The sequence below is a fragment of the Mustela nigripes genome, chromosome 7 (genome assembly GCF_022355385.1).
Source record: "Mustela nigripes isolate SB6536 chromosome 7, MUSNIG.SB6536, whole genome shotgun sequence".
Lineage (NCBI taxonomy): Eukaryota > Metazoa > Chordata > Mammalia > Carnivora > Mustelidae > Mustela > Mustela nigripes.
Window position 1 is genome coordinate 118123779 of NC_081563.1, and position 16767 is coordinate 118140545.

At 52.3% G+C, this 16767-nt stretch overlaps 1 protein-coding gene across 16 annotated transcripts in view; it reads left to right on the forward strand.

Moving 5' to 3' along the window:
• Nucleotides 1-16767, forward strand: part of EPB41L1 (erythrocyte membrane protein band 4.1 like 1) — a 121916-nt gene that overhangs the window by 47567 nt on the left and 57582 nt on the right. Inside the window, exon 1 of one of the 16 annotated variants that reach the window (XM_059406920.1) lies at nucleotides 3276-3523. The exons of the other annotated variants lie outside the window; for them this stretch is intronic. The gene's annotated coding sequence lies outside the window, so the exon portion shown is untranslated. Of the gene's footprint in view, nucleotides 1-3275; nucleotides 3524-16767 lie in introns of those variants that run through there. 16 annotated transcript variants of the gene reach the window in all.

Below are 16767 nucleotides of genomic sequence, written 5' to 3' on the forward strand. Positions count from 1 at the left end.
ACTGACTACTTGGGGTGACCTTGACAGAGGCCACTGAAGATAAAAAAGAGGGTAGGAGGGGCCCTGCTTGAAGGGTTCAGTGTCACCTCTGCCCCAGCCTTGCGGGGGGGCGGGGTGGAGGCCATTGCTGACACTGTGTGCTTTGGCTTCCCAGCCAATGGGGCAAATCATTTCCATCCTTCTGACTTTCTGATATCCTGGCCCTTTTCCATCAAGCTCCTTGGAGTTAAAATTTAAGAGAAAATAATTTATCCCACCTCCTGAGCAAACCAGAGAAGGGAGGCAGGGTCCTGTCCCTTCTCTTCCGCCAGCCTTTGCTGACCACCTCCCCATCACACCAACCCCGTAACCGCAGTAGGGCAGGAAGAATTTCTCCCATTTTATAGATGAGGAAACAGGCTCAGAGAGGTCAGTTCTGCCCAAGTAACACAGACAGTGGTAGAGCCAGGGCTGGAAGCAGAATTCAGGGAGAACCAAGGGAGCTGGAAAGATCTTCTTCCCTGGGTGGGCTCTTCTTTGTCCACCTGGGCCCCTAGCATTTCTCCATGGGGGTTTTCAGGAGAGGTGGTGCTGGGTTAGGTCTTGTTCCTGTGCCTCAGTTTCCCTGCCTGGGGAAGGAAGGCAACAAAGGAACTGGAGTATTAACTTCAGCTGACACCCATAAGGAGCCATGCGTTCGTCAGAGTACCCCCAAGCCCACCCTCCACCAGATTTCTCTGCAAAAGGTTATTGCAGGGTCAAGTGGAACTTGGTTCAGAGAGCTAGTGTGACGGAGCAGGTATAACCTTGCACAAGTCACTCACCACTCTGGGCCTCAGCCTGCCTGTTTATAAAATGGGGATGATATTATCTCCCAAGATGTTGTGAAGATCACACACAAAAGTACTTTGCAAACTGGAATGTGCTAATAGAAATACTGGTCAATACTAACCATAGAAATAATGACCACAGTAGAAGAAGCCCACCTTTCTGTATGGTCCCACTGACCTGAAGGGAATTAATTGGGCCTTTTGAGTATAAATCCAGAATGATGTCTGGGAATGTCCTGCCTTGGTCTTTGGAATGTAGCTCAGATTCTTCTGGGAAAGCGAGAGGCTCCGTCTAGCTGAGGAGGGTGGGAAAATGGCCCTGACCCAGGAGAGGAGGGAGAAGGAAGGAAGGGGAGGAGGATCCAGCGAAGGAGACTGAACTAGGAGGAACATGGGCTTTGGCCGCATGCTCTGTCCTGCCTATAGGAGCCCAGGGTTGGGAAGGTCAGTGAACAGAAGAGGCTTGGAGTCAAGCTGGAATAAAAATAGTGGCCAGCAGGGAGTCAAGGATTTCTTACCAGATGTGTAAAAGAAACAGCAAGTTCATCTGATGTGACTCTGGAGTTTTACAGATCTTTTCACTCATTCCTTTGAACGAATGTGCAGTAACTGAACTCAAACAAACATCCCCAGTGGCAAAGTGACTTGCCCAAGGCTATAGCCTAGAGGGCTTGGTGAGTTCCTGACAGGAATTTGGGAAGCTGGAGAGTGAAAAGTCCAGAGGTGAAGGACATCTGTTAAGGAAGTCTGCCCAGCGGGACTCTGGTCGTTCTGTGAATTGGCTCTGGGCCGCTTTGTTTGTCTTCCCGGCTCCTGTCTGGATCAAGGGCATGTTCTCTAGGGCTGGGAGGAACTGGCTTCCTTCTGGTGTCTGCCCTTTCCTGAGCCTAGTGGACAGCACGGAGAGTGAAGGGACTGGATGCTACATCTTGGGAACATCTGGTGGAGTTTTGTCATGTTTAAGTTGGAGAAGATAAGGCTTGGTGTGGGGGTGTTCTCTGAAGAATGCTGGGGAGAAGGCATGGCCTCATTCTCTGGTGGCCCTATTGTGATATATTAGGACCTAGGTTGTAAGGTCACCAGGAGGGAGCAGCCACACATACACTCAAAGACAGGGAGTAGAGTTGGGCAGTGGTGAGTCGGCACTGAGGGACACAGCCCACCGGTAAGGCTGACACTGAGGGACCTACAGCTTGCGGGGGTGAGGGGGGGTGCAGATGGCTTGGCTCACGTCTGGCCTGCCTCCCAGCTTTGGGCTTCTGTGGTTTCCACTGCAGTGGAGTCTGGGAGGCCTAGAACAGTGGCTGCCATATAGTAGGTACCAGGGAATTATTTGAAGAGTGGAAAAATCTGTGTATGCCTGGGGGGAAGAGGCTGGGGAGTAGGGGTCCTGTGGGCTACAGATGATACCATGGGCAGAAGTCTTTGGAGATTATGCTGGGAGTTACCCACTGTCTTCCCTGGGGCTTCCACCATGAAATAGGATCCTAGAGGTGAGTTTGTCCAACCCTTTCTTTGATTGTTTGCAAACTGAGGCCCAAAGCAGAAGAACAACTTGCCCCAAACTATTGGCCAAGACAGTGGCAGAACTGGACCAGACCCCAGGCCCTCTGCCTCCCACAGTCCTCTGCCATTTGAGGTCCGAGCCTGTGGATAGAGGGAGCTGGAGGTGTGGTGGTTGGGACCAGCTTTTTGAGTTAGTTCCGCTGAAGAGCTTTCATGTGGTTTTTGAGTCCTACCCTCAGTGCCAAAGACCCCTTGGCTACCCCGCCCCCTACCTTCAGGAGCCTAGGTGCACACCTAGTGCGTGCTCAGGAACATCCAGAAAAAACCATGTGTACACAGGCCCAGTCCCCAGTTATACTTAGGGTCACTGCCACCATGGCACATATGGGCAAATGCACACATAGGCTCAGAGACCCACAGGATCCTAGGAGACCTTTACACATACCTCCTCCCTGGTGGGGGAGGAGCCCTGAGTCCCTGGGAGATCGTGCCCTTCTTTGCTGCTGGGGAGGTGAGGGTATCCGGCTCTGCTCGGTGGGCTGGGAGGCCCACTGAGTCTGAGTCACCCCTTCTGAGTCAGGGAGCCTCCCCCTTCTTCTCCCCTCCCCCTTCCCTCTGTCCCTGCCGAGCTCCCAAGAGGGGTCTTCCCCGCGCGAGGGCCCGAGGGTGGCGGGGGGGGGGGGCCGGGATGGGGGGCCCGCGAGAGCGCAGGAGTTGGCTCCGTGGCTCCATCGCGGTCCCGCAGGGGTTGGGGAACGGCCGGTGACAGCGCCGGGGAGGAAGTGGCCTGGGAGACTGAGAGAAAGAGAGAGAGAGAAGCAGAAGGAGGAGGAGAGGGAAGCTGGGCGAGAGGAGGCGGAGGCAGGGGCAGGGCCGCCGGAGGGAGCAGGCAGGCGCGCGGCGGCCGCCCCTGGGCTGGGCGCGGAGGCCGGGCGGGGGCGGGGGCTGGCCGCGCGCGCGTCGGGCGCCAGGCCCGGGGCTGTGGGCACGGTGCCCAGCCCCCGGCGCACACCGAGCCGCCGCCGCTGCCGCGGCCGCCGCTGCTGCAGTCGGCATCCATCAGCGGGCGGGGGTGTCGCGGAACAGGCTGCTCCGCAGAGCCCGCTGCGGCCCCGAGCGCCCGCCCCGCCCCGCGGCCTCCCGGCCCCGCAGGAGCCGACGGGGCGCCCCCCGCCCAGCCTGCCCAAGATGGGGCACCCCGGGCTCAGGTAGGCACGTGGTGGGGGGAGTCAGGTGGCACGGGGGACTGGGGACTCAATACGTGTAGGCCCGGCCTGCGACCCTGGGGAGGACCGGGGACCAGACCGGGAGGAACTGAGTTTGCAGGCTGTTGACTCCCTGGCCTGTGTGTGTTGGTGGTGGTGGTGGTGGTGGTGGTGGCAGTAGCGGTAGTGGTGGTGGTGGTGGTTGTGGTGAGATCTGTGCTGTTCTTCCCTGCCTCCCAGGTCTGCAGCCTCTCCGAGGCCTGGAGAGAGAGGTGGGCAGGCTGTGGGCTGGTGGTTACTGTTGGGATGAACGGCTGCTGGGTGCTGGGCTCCCTGGCAGGGCCACTCTGTTCTTTGAGATCGTTCCTGCTGCCTCGGTGGAGGCCAGGGGCTCCCTGGATCTTCTTGTCTAAGCTTCAGATGCCGCAAGCCAGTCTCTTGGTTAGAGACTAGGGTGCTGGGCAGCTCCTATCCTCTCCCTCACCCTCTGGTTATAGACCTTTTTCCACCCTGGCCTCACTTCCCACTGCATCTCCCCTCCAAGTCACCCAAAGCTGGGTGGATGAGTGGAGGTCCAGGCACCTCTGGGGTTCTGGTTTCCTATTGTTCTGGCCCAAGGCTGCTCCTCTGATTAGAGGGAGAGGACTTGTGGGTTCTGGTTGTGTCTGGCACCTTCACACTTAGGAATGTCTGAGGGCCTGAGAAGCTGGGGTCTTGGGGACAGGCATCAGGGGGGCGGGCAAAGGACTGCAGCCACTAGGGTAACTTACCAGGTGCGGAGGCCACTGCCTGGCAGACCTACGGCCCCAGGATGGTCCATGGGGACCTTGAGGCACTGGACAAGGACTAGGAAAGAGTTCTGAAGATACTGGTCTCCTTGTTGGCTGCCGGCTAGGGTCCTTGCCACCCTGCCCCCCCCCCCCCACAAAACTCTGAGAATGCGTTGGTGGGGGAAAGGCACTACCACGTGTTCCTGCCTTCACTTCTGGATCGGCATATCACCTCCTCTGCAAAGGTGGGAGTGTAAGAGGGCTGGATTTAGGACCTCTCGGGCTGTGTGGGGTCTGGCTGCTCCATCTCTCCTCCATCTCCCAGCGATAGGAGTCTTCCAGAATTAGCAGCAGCTGGGCCATGTTGAGAGCTGGGGATGGGAATGGAGTCCCCACAAGCTCCTGGAAGACAGTGCTGCCTGACCTGGACAAGGATGTGGAGAATAGGGGCGGCTGTGTGCCTGCCTGCCCACCCATTCCTCCAGATGGAGCCTGCGGCAGAGGCAGCCTGTGCCAGCCTCCTCTCTGAGCTGCTGTGGCCCAGGGAGGCGCTGCCAGCTCTGTGCAGGGAGGAAGCTGGCTTCTCCTGGCCAGCCTGAGGTCATGCCTGCCTGGCAACCCCACGTACAGTCTTTGTGGCATGCAGAGGTTGGTCCCTTGAAGGGTACTGCGAGGCAGTCCTAGAGATCATTGCAGGGGGCATTGTTACTATGAACACCCCTCCTGGGCCATTTGGCATTTCCCTGGGCTCAGCTCTGTGAGCTTCTCGGAGAACCTGCATGAGGATGATGCTTGGCCCCGTTGGTAGCCCTCACTTAGAAAATGTTGAAAGCTTGAATGAGACCTAGAAAGGAAGAATGACTTGTCCAAGGTCACCTAGCAGCTGAGTGGGAGGGCCAGCACTAAGGCACCCAGGTCTTCTACCCTTGGTTTGAGGTTCCTGCAGCCCGAATACCTGCTTCTCCATCGCTGTGGCTGTTGCCTACACAGGTCTTGGACAGAGACTGGGCATTCTAGAGCTTGAGGCCAACCTTTAGGAGGGGGTCTCACATTGGCCTCCTGAAAAGGTCAGGCTGCCTCACAGATAATGGGCCAGAGCTGAGGCAATGGGCAGCCAGCAGCCCTTGACCTTGGGAGTATCCAGAGCCAAGAGGATGCTGGAGGCCCAGCGATATTCTGGGCCTGAGCCTGCAGAGAAAGTGGATAGGGTCTCTTGACTGGACTGTGCTGTTAGCTCCAACATGGACTTCTCTGTGAGCCTCTCTGGGATTCTGTATCCCCATTTATTAAAAGGGGATGAAAATCTCCACCTGGAGTAATATCAGTGACCAGTAAAATCAGGATGATGGCATTGACCGAGCAGTTACCTTGGGCTAGTGCTTTGCTTTATCTCACAGCAGCCCTGTCAGGTATTATCCACTCTGTATCAATGAGAAACTGCAGCTCAGAGAAGTTGTGTCACCTGCCTGAGGTTACACAGCTGGAAAGTGTGGGGCTGTCTGCATCCGGAGCCCCTCTCTCTCCCATGGCGATATGTCTGGGGTGGTATCTGGGCGTGCCAGGTTGGTGTCCAGCAGAGTCACAGCTGGTCAGCCACAGCTGATGCGCTGGGGCTGGTCCAGCTAGAGTGCTCTGTGTTGGGTCTGGTGGGACAAAGGCAGTTCTGTGGCCCAAGTGCTTCTGATGTCCGGAGGGATGGGGCAGTGGGATACTCGTGAGGAGCCCTGACAGAGTGGCTGCCTTGGCTTTCTGCTTCCTGGCCAGGGTTCCCTAGAAGTGGGCTGCTCTGGGCTCCCTGCCCCCATTGGCTCTCTGGGAAGACTGGTTGGCTTTCAGTCTAGTTAGCCCCCCTGTTCACCCAGCCCTACCCCTTCCGCATTGCTGGGACCCTAATAACCTGAAAATGTAAGGGTGGGAATGCAGGGTACCAGGTGGAATGGGGATGAGGAGGCGCTTCTAGGGCGGGTGGCTTGGGGATGAGAATAGGAACAGCCAGCATTTACTGAGCACCTACGACATGCCAGGCCCTGTTCAAAGGGCTTACCTGTACAACTCCTACAATTTTCACAAAACCCAGTGAGGTAGGAATGCTTCTTCCCATTTTACACATTGAGGGAACTGAGGCTTACAGGCAAGGGGCAAGGGAAAGGCAGTTGCTCAGGGTCACATGGCTAGGTCATGGGGGAGCCCTGATTTCAATCCAGGCAGAGTAGGCCAAAGCTACGTTCCCAGTGGCCATACCAGCAGCCTGTAGTTTCTTCTCAGAGGCCCAGTTTTGTGCAATTGGAAAAACATTCTCTGGGTATATGTCCTGTAGGCCCCCTGTTGTGTCCGAGGAAACATCCTTCTTTTCAGGGGGCTCACAGTCCGGCTGGAGAAGCACAGATAGGACGTGGGGAGGTGAAGAGCCAGCTGTGCCGTAGGCTAAGCATGGATTCCTCTTTGGTGATCAGGGAAGGCTTCCTGGAGCCTGTGCCCTGGGCACCAAAGGCCAAGTGGAATTTCAGTGGCTGTGAGGAGGGGGTCCCCACTCCCCAGGTCAGAGGGGAAGGAAGTAGAGTTGCCTCTGAAGAAGAGTGGGTGCTCTGGGACTCCTGGGGCAGGTAGGGCAGGAGGGCTGGGTGCACTGGGAGGTGACTCAGAAAGCTGGCTTGGGGCTGGGTCTTTGGCAAGGTTCTGGAATCCACCAGGCCTAAGCTCTTGTCACACAACTCCACAGTGTACCAGCCACGTGCCCTCGGGCCCATCACGTAGCTAGCCTGAGCCTCAGTTTCCTCATCTGTAAAACAGGGATAAACACACCTGTCTTCTTGAGGCCACGTGTGGTGGTGGTTATGTAAAGGGGCCTAGCGTGGTCCTGGCACATCCCAGGGACTCAGGAAACACGACTGCTCTCTCCCCTCAGTCTCTCTCAAATGCCAGGCTAAGATGTTTCCACTTGACAGGAGCCTGGAGGCTCCGGGAGCCTTGGTAGGTCTGCACAGGGCTTGCATGCACTGGGGCATGACAGAAGTATTCCGGAAGGTCCCTTTGGCAACTGCAAGAACCACGAGGAAGGGCGGGACTGCAGCCTTGTGGGAGAAACGTCAGCCCCGTGGACTGGGAGGGCGGGTGAGGGAGGAAGGTTGACAGTGCACTGAGATGTCCTCTCTCCTGGGGGGCGGGGGGCTCAGCTGGAGGGCTGGGGCAGGCCGCAGGGGTTGTGAATTGGGTTTGAGGCCTCACGGGCTGAAGATGAAGAACTGTCTCCCTTCAGTCATTCTGAAGGCTGCCTGGCATCTTTTTGTGCATCTGGCTTTTCTTTTTTTTTCCTTTTGAATAATTTCCTTTGGATGAATCCCCATCAGAGCTTCCTGTATAATAGCAGTAAATTGGGACTAAGTGCCCAACAATAGGAAGATGATTGAGAGCGTTTTGGAACATCCAGTGGATAAAATAATATACAGCCGTGAACAGCCACAGAAATACTTACTCTTACAGCATATGGAGTGGGGCACTTGGGAAGCTCCTTCGCATCCTTAATTCATTTCACGTCTGTGTGACCCAGGTGGGACAGGGTTAGATTCTGCCCATGCACGAGGAGATTCAGGTTAGGTTCTAATCTCCTTGAGGGCAGGGTTCATAGGGTTCATGTTTAATTCATTGTTCTATCCCCCGCATATAGCTCAGTGATTTGCAAATGCTTGTCTGGTGAAAGAATTGATGGAAGGAACAAAGCAGAGGGGAGTTGGCTTGTCCAAGGTCATATAGGCTATAAGACCCAGGACCTGTCCTCCTCATCTCTACCCGGTCCATGCTTACTCATCGCTCAGTAGCTGTGCAGGGGAAGTAGGGTGAAGGGGTTCCTAGTCAAGGGCTTGGGACGCACACAGACCAGGGATTTAGTCTACTTTCCAGCCTTCTGAGCTTCCAGGCTTTGGCAGATTGATCTTTTAAGCCTCACTTGCCCCATCTGCAATATGGACAGTCCAAGAATCTGCTTTTGGGGTTGTTGTCAAGATTTAATGATTTCAGGCATGTAAAACTCTTAGCACTGTAACTAGCACATAGTCAAGCACCCATGAATATTAGCTGTGATGATAATGATTTAATAAGGGGGAAGTATTTCTGATACAATTAATGTTAAATGGAAAAAAAACCCTGTAAAATTAGGAGCACTCAGATTGAAGTGGTGTAGAATTAGGGATGACCAGAGATAACAGATTGGGAAAGAACAGGCAGAAATGGAGTTACAGCAGATATGATAGGAGGTCAGTAAGACTGATCAAAACAGATCTTCTAAAAATACTTTTTATTTTCCTTATTTTTATTTTTTAAAAGATTTTATGTATTTAATTGACAGAAAACACAAGTAGGCAGAGAGGCAGGCAGAGGTGGGGTTGGGAGCAGGCTCCCTGCCGAGCAGAGAGCCCAATGAGGGGCCCCATCCCAGGAGTCCAGGATCATGGCCTGAGCCGAAGGCAGAGGCTTTAACCCACTGAGGGGATTTTTTTGTTTTTTATGTTTTTAAAAAGATTTTATTTACTTGAGAGAAAGCGAGAGACAGCACAAGTAGAGAGGGAGGGACAGAAGGAGAGGGAGAAGCAGGATCTCCCCTGAGCAGGGAGCCCCGATCTAGGACTCGATCCCAGGACCCTGGGATCATGACCTGAGCCGAAGGCAGACACTCAACTGACTGAGCCACCCAGGTACCTCTGTTCCTTAATTTTAATCAGAAAAGAAATATGTGAAAAGTCCTAATAATTCAGAAGTGTATTCTCCCTTTGTCTCCCCAACCAAAATTCTTCTGTCCAGCAGGACCCAATGATAACAGTTGTCCCTCAGGGTATTTTCTGTGCCTACATAAGCACACAAACCAGAATGGGGCCATAAATTGCATCATTGTTTTACAACTTGCATTTTTTCACTTAACTCTATATCAGCATCTTTCCATGTAGATATATATAAAATCTATAGCAAAAATTTTCACAAGTATGTTATACTTTCATAATTCACTTTTTAAAAAGAATTTATTTATTTGAGAGACAGAGCGAGCGAGCAAGTGTGCATAAGCGGGGAGAAGGGCAGAGGGAGAGGGAGAAGCAGACTTTCCACTGAGCAGGGAGCCGGACATGGGTCTCCACATGGGGCTCAGATCGTGATCTGAGCGAAGGCAGCCGCTTACTGACTGAGCCACCCAGGTGCCCCAGTCCTATCATTTATTTTTAGCGGGGTAAATCCTGGGGTGCCTGGGTGGCTCAGTCAGTTAAGTATCAGACTCGGTTTCAGCTCAGGTCATGCTCTGCCCCTCCCCCCACTCACTCGCAGGTGCGCTTTCTCACTCTGTCTCTCTCAAATAATAAATAAATCTAAAGGGGTAAATCCTAGGTAATTTGGCCAAGGCCCTGTTGATAGATATTTAAAGTTGCTCCCAATTTTACGCTAGTCTAAATGATACTGACAATGAACTCTAATAGCGTTTGAACAATTGAAGAAAATGAAATGAGAGAGAGAGTCAGAAACGAGCATGAGGGTTGGCTGGGGTGGGGGGCTCTACAGGTCTGCTGCTCCCCACTTCAGCCCCTGCTTTTCAGCAGAGCTGAGCGGGGCAAGGACCTTGAAGGGGCTGGCTTGCTTGGAGGAGACCCTGTCTTTGTCACTCTCAAAGGGTGAGGATGTCCCAGGGAAACCTCTTCTGTCAATGGACCCAGTATGGAGCTCACCTGTGGAATTTCCAAATTCTCTTTGGATGCTTTAAGCTGCTGCTGGAGTCCAGCTGCTGCCTACACCCTGAGCATCCTCAGAAAAGTTTGTTGCCTTCTCTGGACCTTGCTTTGCCCGTCTGTATGGTTGTGACAACCTTACTGACAAGAGCCAACGTTGCCACTCATTGTCTGCTGTCTGGCGACATGGTGCCAAAGGGAGCTTCTCGTGCATTCTCACATTTATTTCTCACAGCATGCCTTTGAGGCATAGGGCTTGTTATTCTCATTTTACAGGCTCACACTGGCTCTCAGGGAGGTCCAGTATCTTGCCCAAGGTCCTCAAGCCAGGATTCAAACTCTCGTCCAGAGCCTGTGTTCCTCACTGCTGTTCTACATTCCCTCTCACCCGCCCCTGATCGGTGAGGACCAAGCGAAATGATAATTATAAAAGGATTCTTTAAATTGTAAAGCACCCACATGTGGGAGGGGTTGGTACTGCTGTTATTATTTCTACATCCAGAGCAACCGTAGCTTGGTTACACGGTTGACAGCGAGGTGGAGTTTGTGGGATGTAGCAGGATTGAGGGGGAAGAGTGCGGGACTGTCAGCCAGCAGAGCTGGGTCTTCGTTCTGGTTCTACTTGAACTGGTGAGCTTCATGACCTTGGCCAGCCAAGCTGGCCTGAGGGATAAGCCCATCTGCCCTGGGTGGCCCTTGTGCAGCTCAAATGAGACAAAGCCTGGCACACAGCCAGCTCACTGCCTGGCATTCAGAGGATGCCCCGGTACGGGAAGGTCTCTGACTGTCTCTGCAGCCAGCCGTGTGGTCCGGGCAGGAGGTCTTTCTCCTTTCTGATGCCATTGCTCTGCAGGTCTGGGTGGGTCATGTGGTCCCCCAGGCCAAAACTGCACATCAGCCTATGGCTACTTGGCGGCACGGAGCCAGTACCCACGGGTGGCAGCCTCTTCACGTTGCTTGGTTTTATTTAATGCGGTGCCGACAAATCGCCCTGTTCCTGTTGCTGCAGACAGAGCTGAGCAGCGCTGCTGACTACGGCAGGCCCAGCTCCCCTCTTGACCCCACCTGCCTCTGTTGGGGGCTCCTGAGCCTTGGCCTCGAGGGTAGCACCAGGCCCCAGAGGCCACTCTCTCAGCCTGCCCCCCACCTCGTGGCAGGCAGATGTGTCATTCATACCCACCCCGAGGTCGTCACTTCAGGAAGGGAATGTTCTGTACTGGGGAAATCCCGGTGGGCAGGGGCAGCATCTCGAGAGGGGAAGAGTAAGTCTTCATAGGCTCACCTCTCTTGTGTTTTTTTCTTTTCATTCTTCTCTTTTTCTTTTCTGATTCCAAAAGTAATTCATGTTCATAGTAGAAAAAGGATGAAACCTGGAGAACCCCCGAAAAAGCCGAAAGAAAAGTCTATAATTCTTTCTACAAAGGAATGCTATTATTCACCTCTCTGCCTTGAGACTTAATGCTAACGATGAGGGCATCTAATATTTCTTAAGCCCTCATGGTGGGTTTTGACATGTATTAAGTGCTTATGACCTGGTTCGGGTGTCACAGTAAATAGGCGAGATAATCATCGTGAATTTTACAGATCAGGACACTGAGGCACAGAGACGTTAAAAGACTTGTTCCCGTCTCCTTATTGCCCCTTTCGTCCCTAACCACTAGGTGACGCTGCCTTTTCCCAATTTCTTCTCCCCCCCCCCCCCCTTTTTTTTTTTTTTTAAAGATTTTATTTATTTATTTGATAGAGATCACAAGTAGGCAGAGAGGCAGGCAGAGAGAGAGAGAGGAGGAAGCAGGCTCCCTGGCGAGCAGAGAGCCCGATGTGGGACTCGATCCCAGTCATGACCTAAGCCAAAGGCAGCGGCTTAACCCACTGAGCCACCCAGGCGCCCCTCTCCCCTACCTCTTTAATTCATTTATCTGTTTAGTGTATCGGTCAGATTCTGACAGAAGCAGAATTCCACTCAGATGCTTACACTGAGGAGATGTTAATAAAGGTGTGGGCAGGATTAACCCACAGGGGCACCCCACAACATAACAGCGACAGAAGCGGTTTCCTCCCTTCGGCCTGAATGAGCAGAGGGTGGGAGTAGTGTTATCAGAACTCAGTGATGGCTGGGTCTGTGCAAGGAGCAGACCCCGGGGGCCTCAGCCACTGCCAGAACCACAGAGAAGGAAATTGGGAAGATGTTCCCCAACTTCTTTCTTCTTCCACTCTTGAACCAGTACCTCTCATTGGCCAAACCCAACTGGACGTTGGCAGGCAAGGGAGCTCCATCCAAGGGCCAGTCCAAGAGGTCAGCCTCCCGATTCTTTGAACAGGCATAAATCTGGAGGTACAAATGCAGACTGAGAGCCCAGGAGATGTGTTTGGATGGCGATGGGGGAGAAGTGCCCCCCAATTTCACGAAAAGAAAAGAGTTATCTTGGTAACTGTGGTTATTGAAAACCAGAGTCTCACTTACTTCCTGGCATTCTCTTGGTGTCGTCCACGCCCTGTCCATTTCTCTCTCTCTTTGTTCCTTCCTTCCATTAGTTCCTCCCTGGTTCGGAATTCCCAAGAAGGCCTGGGTAAAAGTTGCCAGTGTGCAAGATTTAGAGGAGAGCCTTACTGGCTTGGGAGCCATTATCATGACCATGGGCACACAGGGCTATGTGTGCCCTTGTGTTGTCCCACTGCTGTGTATGTGCTTGCAAAGACATGCTTCTGGTATACACAAGCATCTGGAATATTCTCTCCCTAAATTATATGACTTCAACTTTTTTTTTTTAATTTATTTTTTAAAATTTAAATTCAATTAATTAACATGTAATATATTATTTGTTTAAGGGGTACAGATCTGTGATTCATCAGTTTTATATAATTCCCAGTGCTTATTACAACACATACCCTCCCCAATGTCTATCGCCCAGTGACCCCATCCCTCCACGCCCCCTGCCCTCCAGCAACCCTCAGTTTGTTTCTTGATTAAGAAACCTTAAGAGTCTCTTAAGGTTTATGACTTCACCTTTTGTATCTCAAAGTTCGTTCATTCTCTGTGATGTCCTTTATCTACATGGCCCTGCCCTGAAGTGACAGGGTAGGGGCTCTCATCCCTGTTTGGCAGATGAGGAAGCCATTGCTCAGAATGGGGGAGTGACTTGCCCAAGGCCCATCAGGTAGGAGGGAGGTGGCAAAACTGAAGCAAGACACTTTGGTCCTGACTTTTTTTTTTTTTTTTTTTTGAGAGAGAGTGTAAATAGCAGGTGGGAGGGATAGAGGGGGAGGAAGAGAGAGAATCTTAAGCTGGGAATGAGCCTGACCTGGGACTTAACCTCAGGACCCTGAGATCCTGACCTGAGCTAAAATCCAGAGTCAGACGCCTAAATGACTGAGCCTGCCCCCCAAGAATGCCTTTCATTCTTGGAACTTTTCCCTCAGCCAACCTCCCCCCCCTTGGAGAAATTCGTACAGCCTTCCCACCCCCATTCCCACCCTCTGAGACTGCTGAAATGCCCTATAGTGGGGTGGACTTTGGAGTCAGACAGGCTTATGACCTTGGGAAGATCAGCATGCCTCCTTTGGTTTGTGTGTCTCACCAGTAAAATAAGGGTGATAATATCAGGAGTTTGGATGGAAAAGTCAGGTGCTTAAGGTCTGATAAGTCATCAGGACAGACAGACTGGCTGGCGGGTAGCCAAAAAGGCTCCCGAGGTGAATGCAGCCCAGGTCTCTGTCCCCAGCTGAGTGCACATTGGTCTCATTGGTGTTTCGTCTACCCATCATGCATGTGTTTGTCTGTTTGTCCATCCACCTATCCTCCTGACACCAGACCCCCTGGGTTTGAATTTTGGCACTGTTATGCACTAGTGTATGATCTCAGACAAGTTCCTTAACTTCTCTGTGCTCCAAATCCTTCTTTTACAAAATAGAGATAATAAAAGTACCTATTCTAGGTTATTGTGAAGGTTAAATGGTTTAATTGACGTAAAGTGCTTAGATCAGTGCTGGGCAAATAGTAGACTCTATGAATGTTAGCTTTGTTGGTATTTATCAAGAATTGCCCTAAGTCCTGGGGATAATGGCAGTTGAGATGGCTAACATTTGGTCTTTATGGAGTTTCTATTTCAGAGGAATAGAAATAAATAAGTAAAACAAATTATGTTTCATTTGTGATAGTTACTATGAAAAAAAAACCCCAGCATGGTTTCTTAATGGGTACAGAGTTTCTGTTTGGGGTAATGAAAATTTTAGAAAATAGACAGTGGCTATTGTTGCACGAATGTAATTAACATCATGGAATAGTTACACTTAAAAATGGTTAAAATGGCAAAAACCAAACCAAACCAAATCTAAAACCGAGCATGCTGTTACCAGAAAAAAAAGGGGGGGGGGACCCATTTTACTTATTTATTTATTTTGAAAGATTCTGTTTATTTAGAGAGAGTACAAGAGCAGGGGGAGGGGCAGAGGGAGAAGGGAGAGAGAATCTGAACCAGACTCTGCTCTGAGAATGGAGCCCAATGCGGGGCTCAATCTCATGACCTTGAGATCATGACCTGAGCCCAAATCGAGAGTTAGACATTGAACCGACTGAGCCAGTAAGGCACCCCAGAAGAAAGACCCACTTTAGGCAGAGGGGTCAAGGGGCACTGGATTGAGGTATAAAGGGCAAGAGCTGCCATGTCAAGAGATGGGACAAGCCCCTGTTCACCCAGAGGGACCGTTAGGGCAAAGCCCCACGCCAGGGGTAGGCCTGATGCAGTGGAAGGCAGAAGGAGAGCCAGTTGGCCAGGCTCACAGTGATGGTGGGAACTGATGCTATGGCCCTAAGCAGGGACCTTTTAACTTTGGGAGGAGTTTGTGTTTTATTTGATGCTAAGTCATTGAAGGCTTTAAGGAGGGCATCTGAGGAAATGGACAGCACAGGGAATGTAGTCACGGGTACCATGATAGTGTCGTTCGGTGACCGATGGGTGCTACACCGGGTGTCATGAGGTGTAGACTTGTCCATTCACTGTGTTGGATGATGGAAACTAACGTAGCATCGTGTGTCGATTATACTTGAATTACAAAAAATAAAGAGAGCATCCATTTGGAGTTTTTGGAAAAATCCACGGGCAGCCCCAGAGACTTCATGAAAGAGGCCGGGTGGCCATGTGGGCATGGCCTGACCGTGGCTGGGACCTGTGCAGTGGCTGTGGGGTGGAGAAAAAGAACGAAGCCAAGGTCCTGGATTCAGAGATGCTGACTCATGGTAACCCTGGCCGTAGGGCCTGATGTATAAACCAGCTGATTCATTTTTAATGAGTTGGTGCAATGACAGGCCAAGTAGATATTGCTTCGCCCGGCGAGGACATTTTCTCGCAGCAGGACGCCCAGATGGCAAGCCATGGGGCCCCTGGAGGGCGAGCCAGGGGAGCCAGCCGGAGCTTGCGCAGCTAAAGAGCATCAGCTGCCGACAGCCTTCTGGACTGGCCTCCGCCACACTGGCCTGACAGGTCTGGTGTGGGCGCCGTCCACATTTACTTCTCTGGCTGACCTTTCTCTCTCTGAATCCTGTGCATTGGGGTTTTCATATGTCCACGCCATCCAATCCGTCTGGCCTTGCTGGCCTCTGCCTCCTGGAACCTCTCCTTCTCCATGCGTTCTGGGCTGGCGCTTCTGAACTCCTGCTTCTCAGACCACTCCCTGCTGCGGCTTCTTGGTACTGTTTGTAATTATAGACCCTCTCAGCGTTGTTTTATTGGGTGCATTCCATGTTAAGTGCTCTCTCTAGGTTATGGTCCTGAACCTCTACCACCACGCTCAGAGGGAGGGGGGAGTATCTCCATTTTATAGATGAGATGATTGAGGCTCACAGCATTGAAGTCACTTGCCCACGGTCACAGAGTGAGCCAGTTGGGGGTGCCAGGCTTTGGGTCTGGGTCTGCCTGGCCTAGGTCTGCCAACCCCCCTGCCCTGGTACTCCTGCGAGGAGTCCATGAGAGGCCGGTGTCAAATCCCTGACCGTGGGCCTGGCCCCCAGCAGCATTCCATGATGCGAGTCTTGCCCTTTCTAGCAAAGTAACTTTTGTGACTCTTCCAAGGTGACCTCTTCCACCCCCAGTTCACTCCAACCCGTTCAACCTGCCAGGCCGTTTGGAGCTCACCTTTATAGGCTTCTTGTTCTGAGGTGTCAGGACGTCAAAGCCTCTGTCCTCTGCGTGGGCCTACTTGTTCCCATCTCTAGGCATTTGCCCCCATGGTGACTCAGCCCAAATGCCCTGAGTCTGAATTCCCCCTTTTGGCAAATTTTAACTCGTCCTCACCCCCCCCCCTTCCCCACTCCCTACCCTATAAGCCCTCCTTTGGGTACTCTGGGTAGTACTCCTGATCGCCAACTCCCCAGAATCTTCTAGAGGCTGAAACGTCCAATGGCAAATCGAAATGGCATCCTGCCTGGGTATTTAACCATTTTCTGGGGGAGCATCATCTCCCCGTGTTGCAGTGAGCTCCAAAGAACCAGGCGCACGTGCTTCCCCTGGGGTCCCCCCAGTGCCCAGCTGTCCAGGCTGCCCAGCTGGCTCCCTCAGTCTCTACTGGTCTGGGCCTGGGCAGAACTGTGCCCATGCGACTGGCTGTGACAGAACCCAAGGCCAGGCTCCTGGTGTGCTCTTGGTGGCCAAGAGAGACCATACTGTTACCCCTGGACTTGTGAAATCAAGAAGAATCTCATCATAGGTTTAAAAAACTAATAATGATGTTATTTTTCTTTTAAATTCATAAAAAATTTTGGGAGGTACCTGGGTGGCAC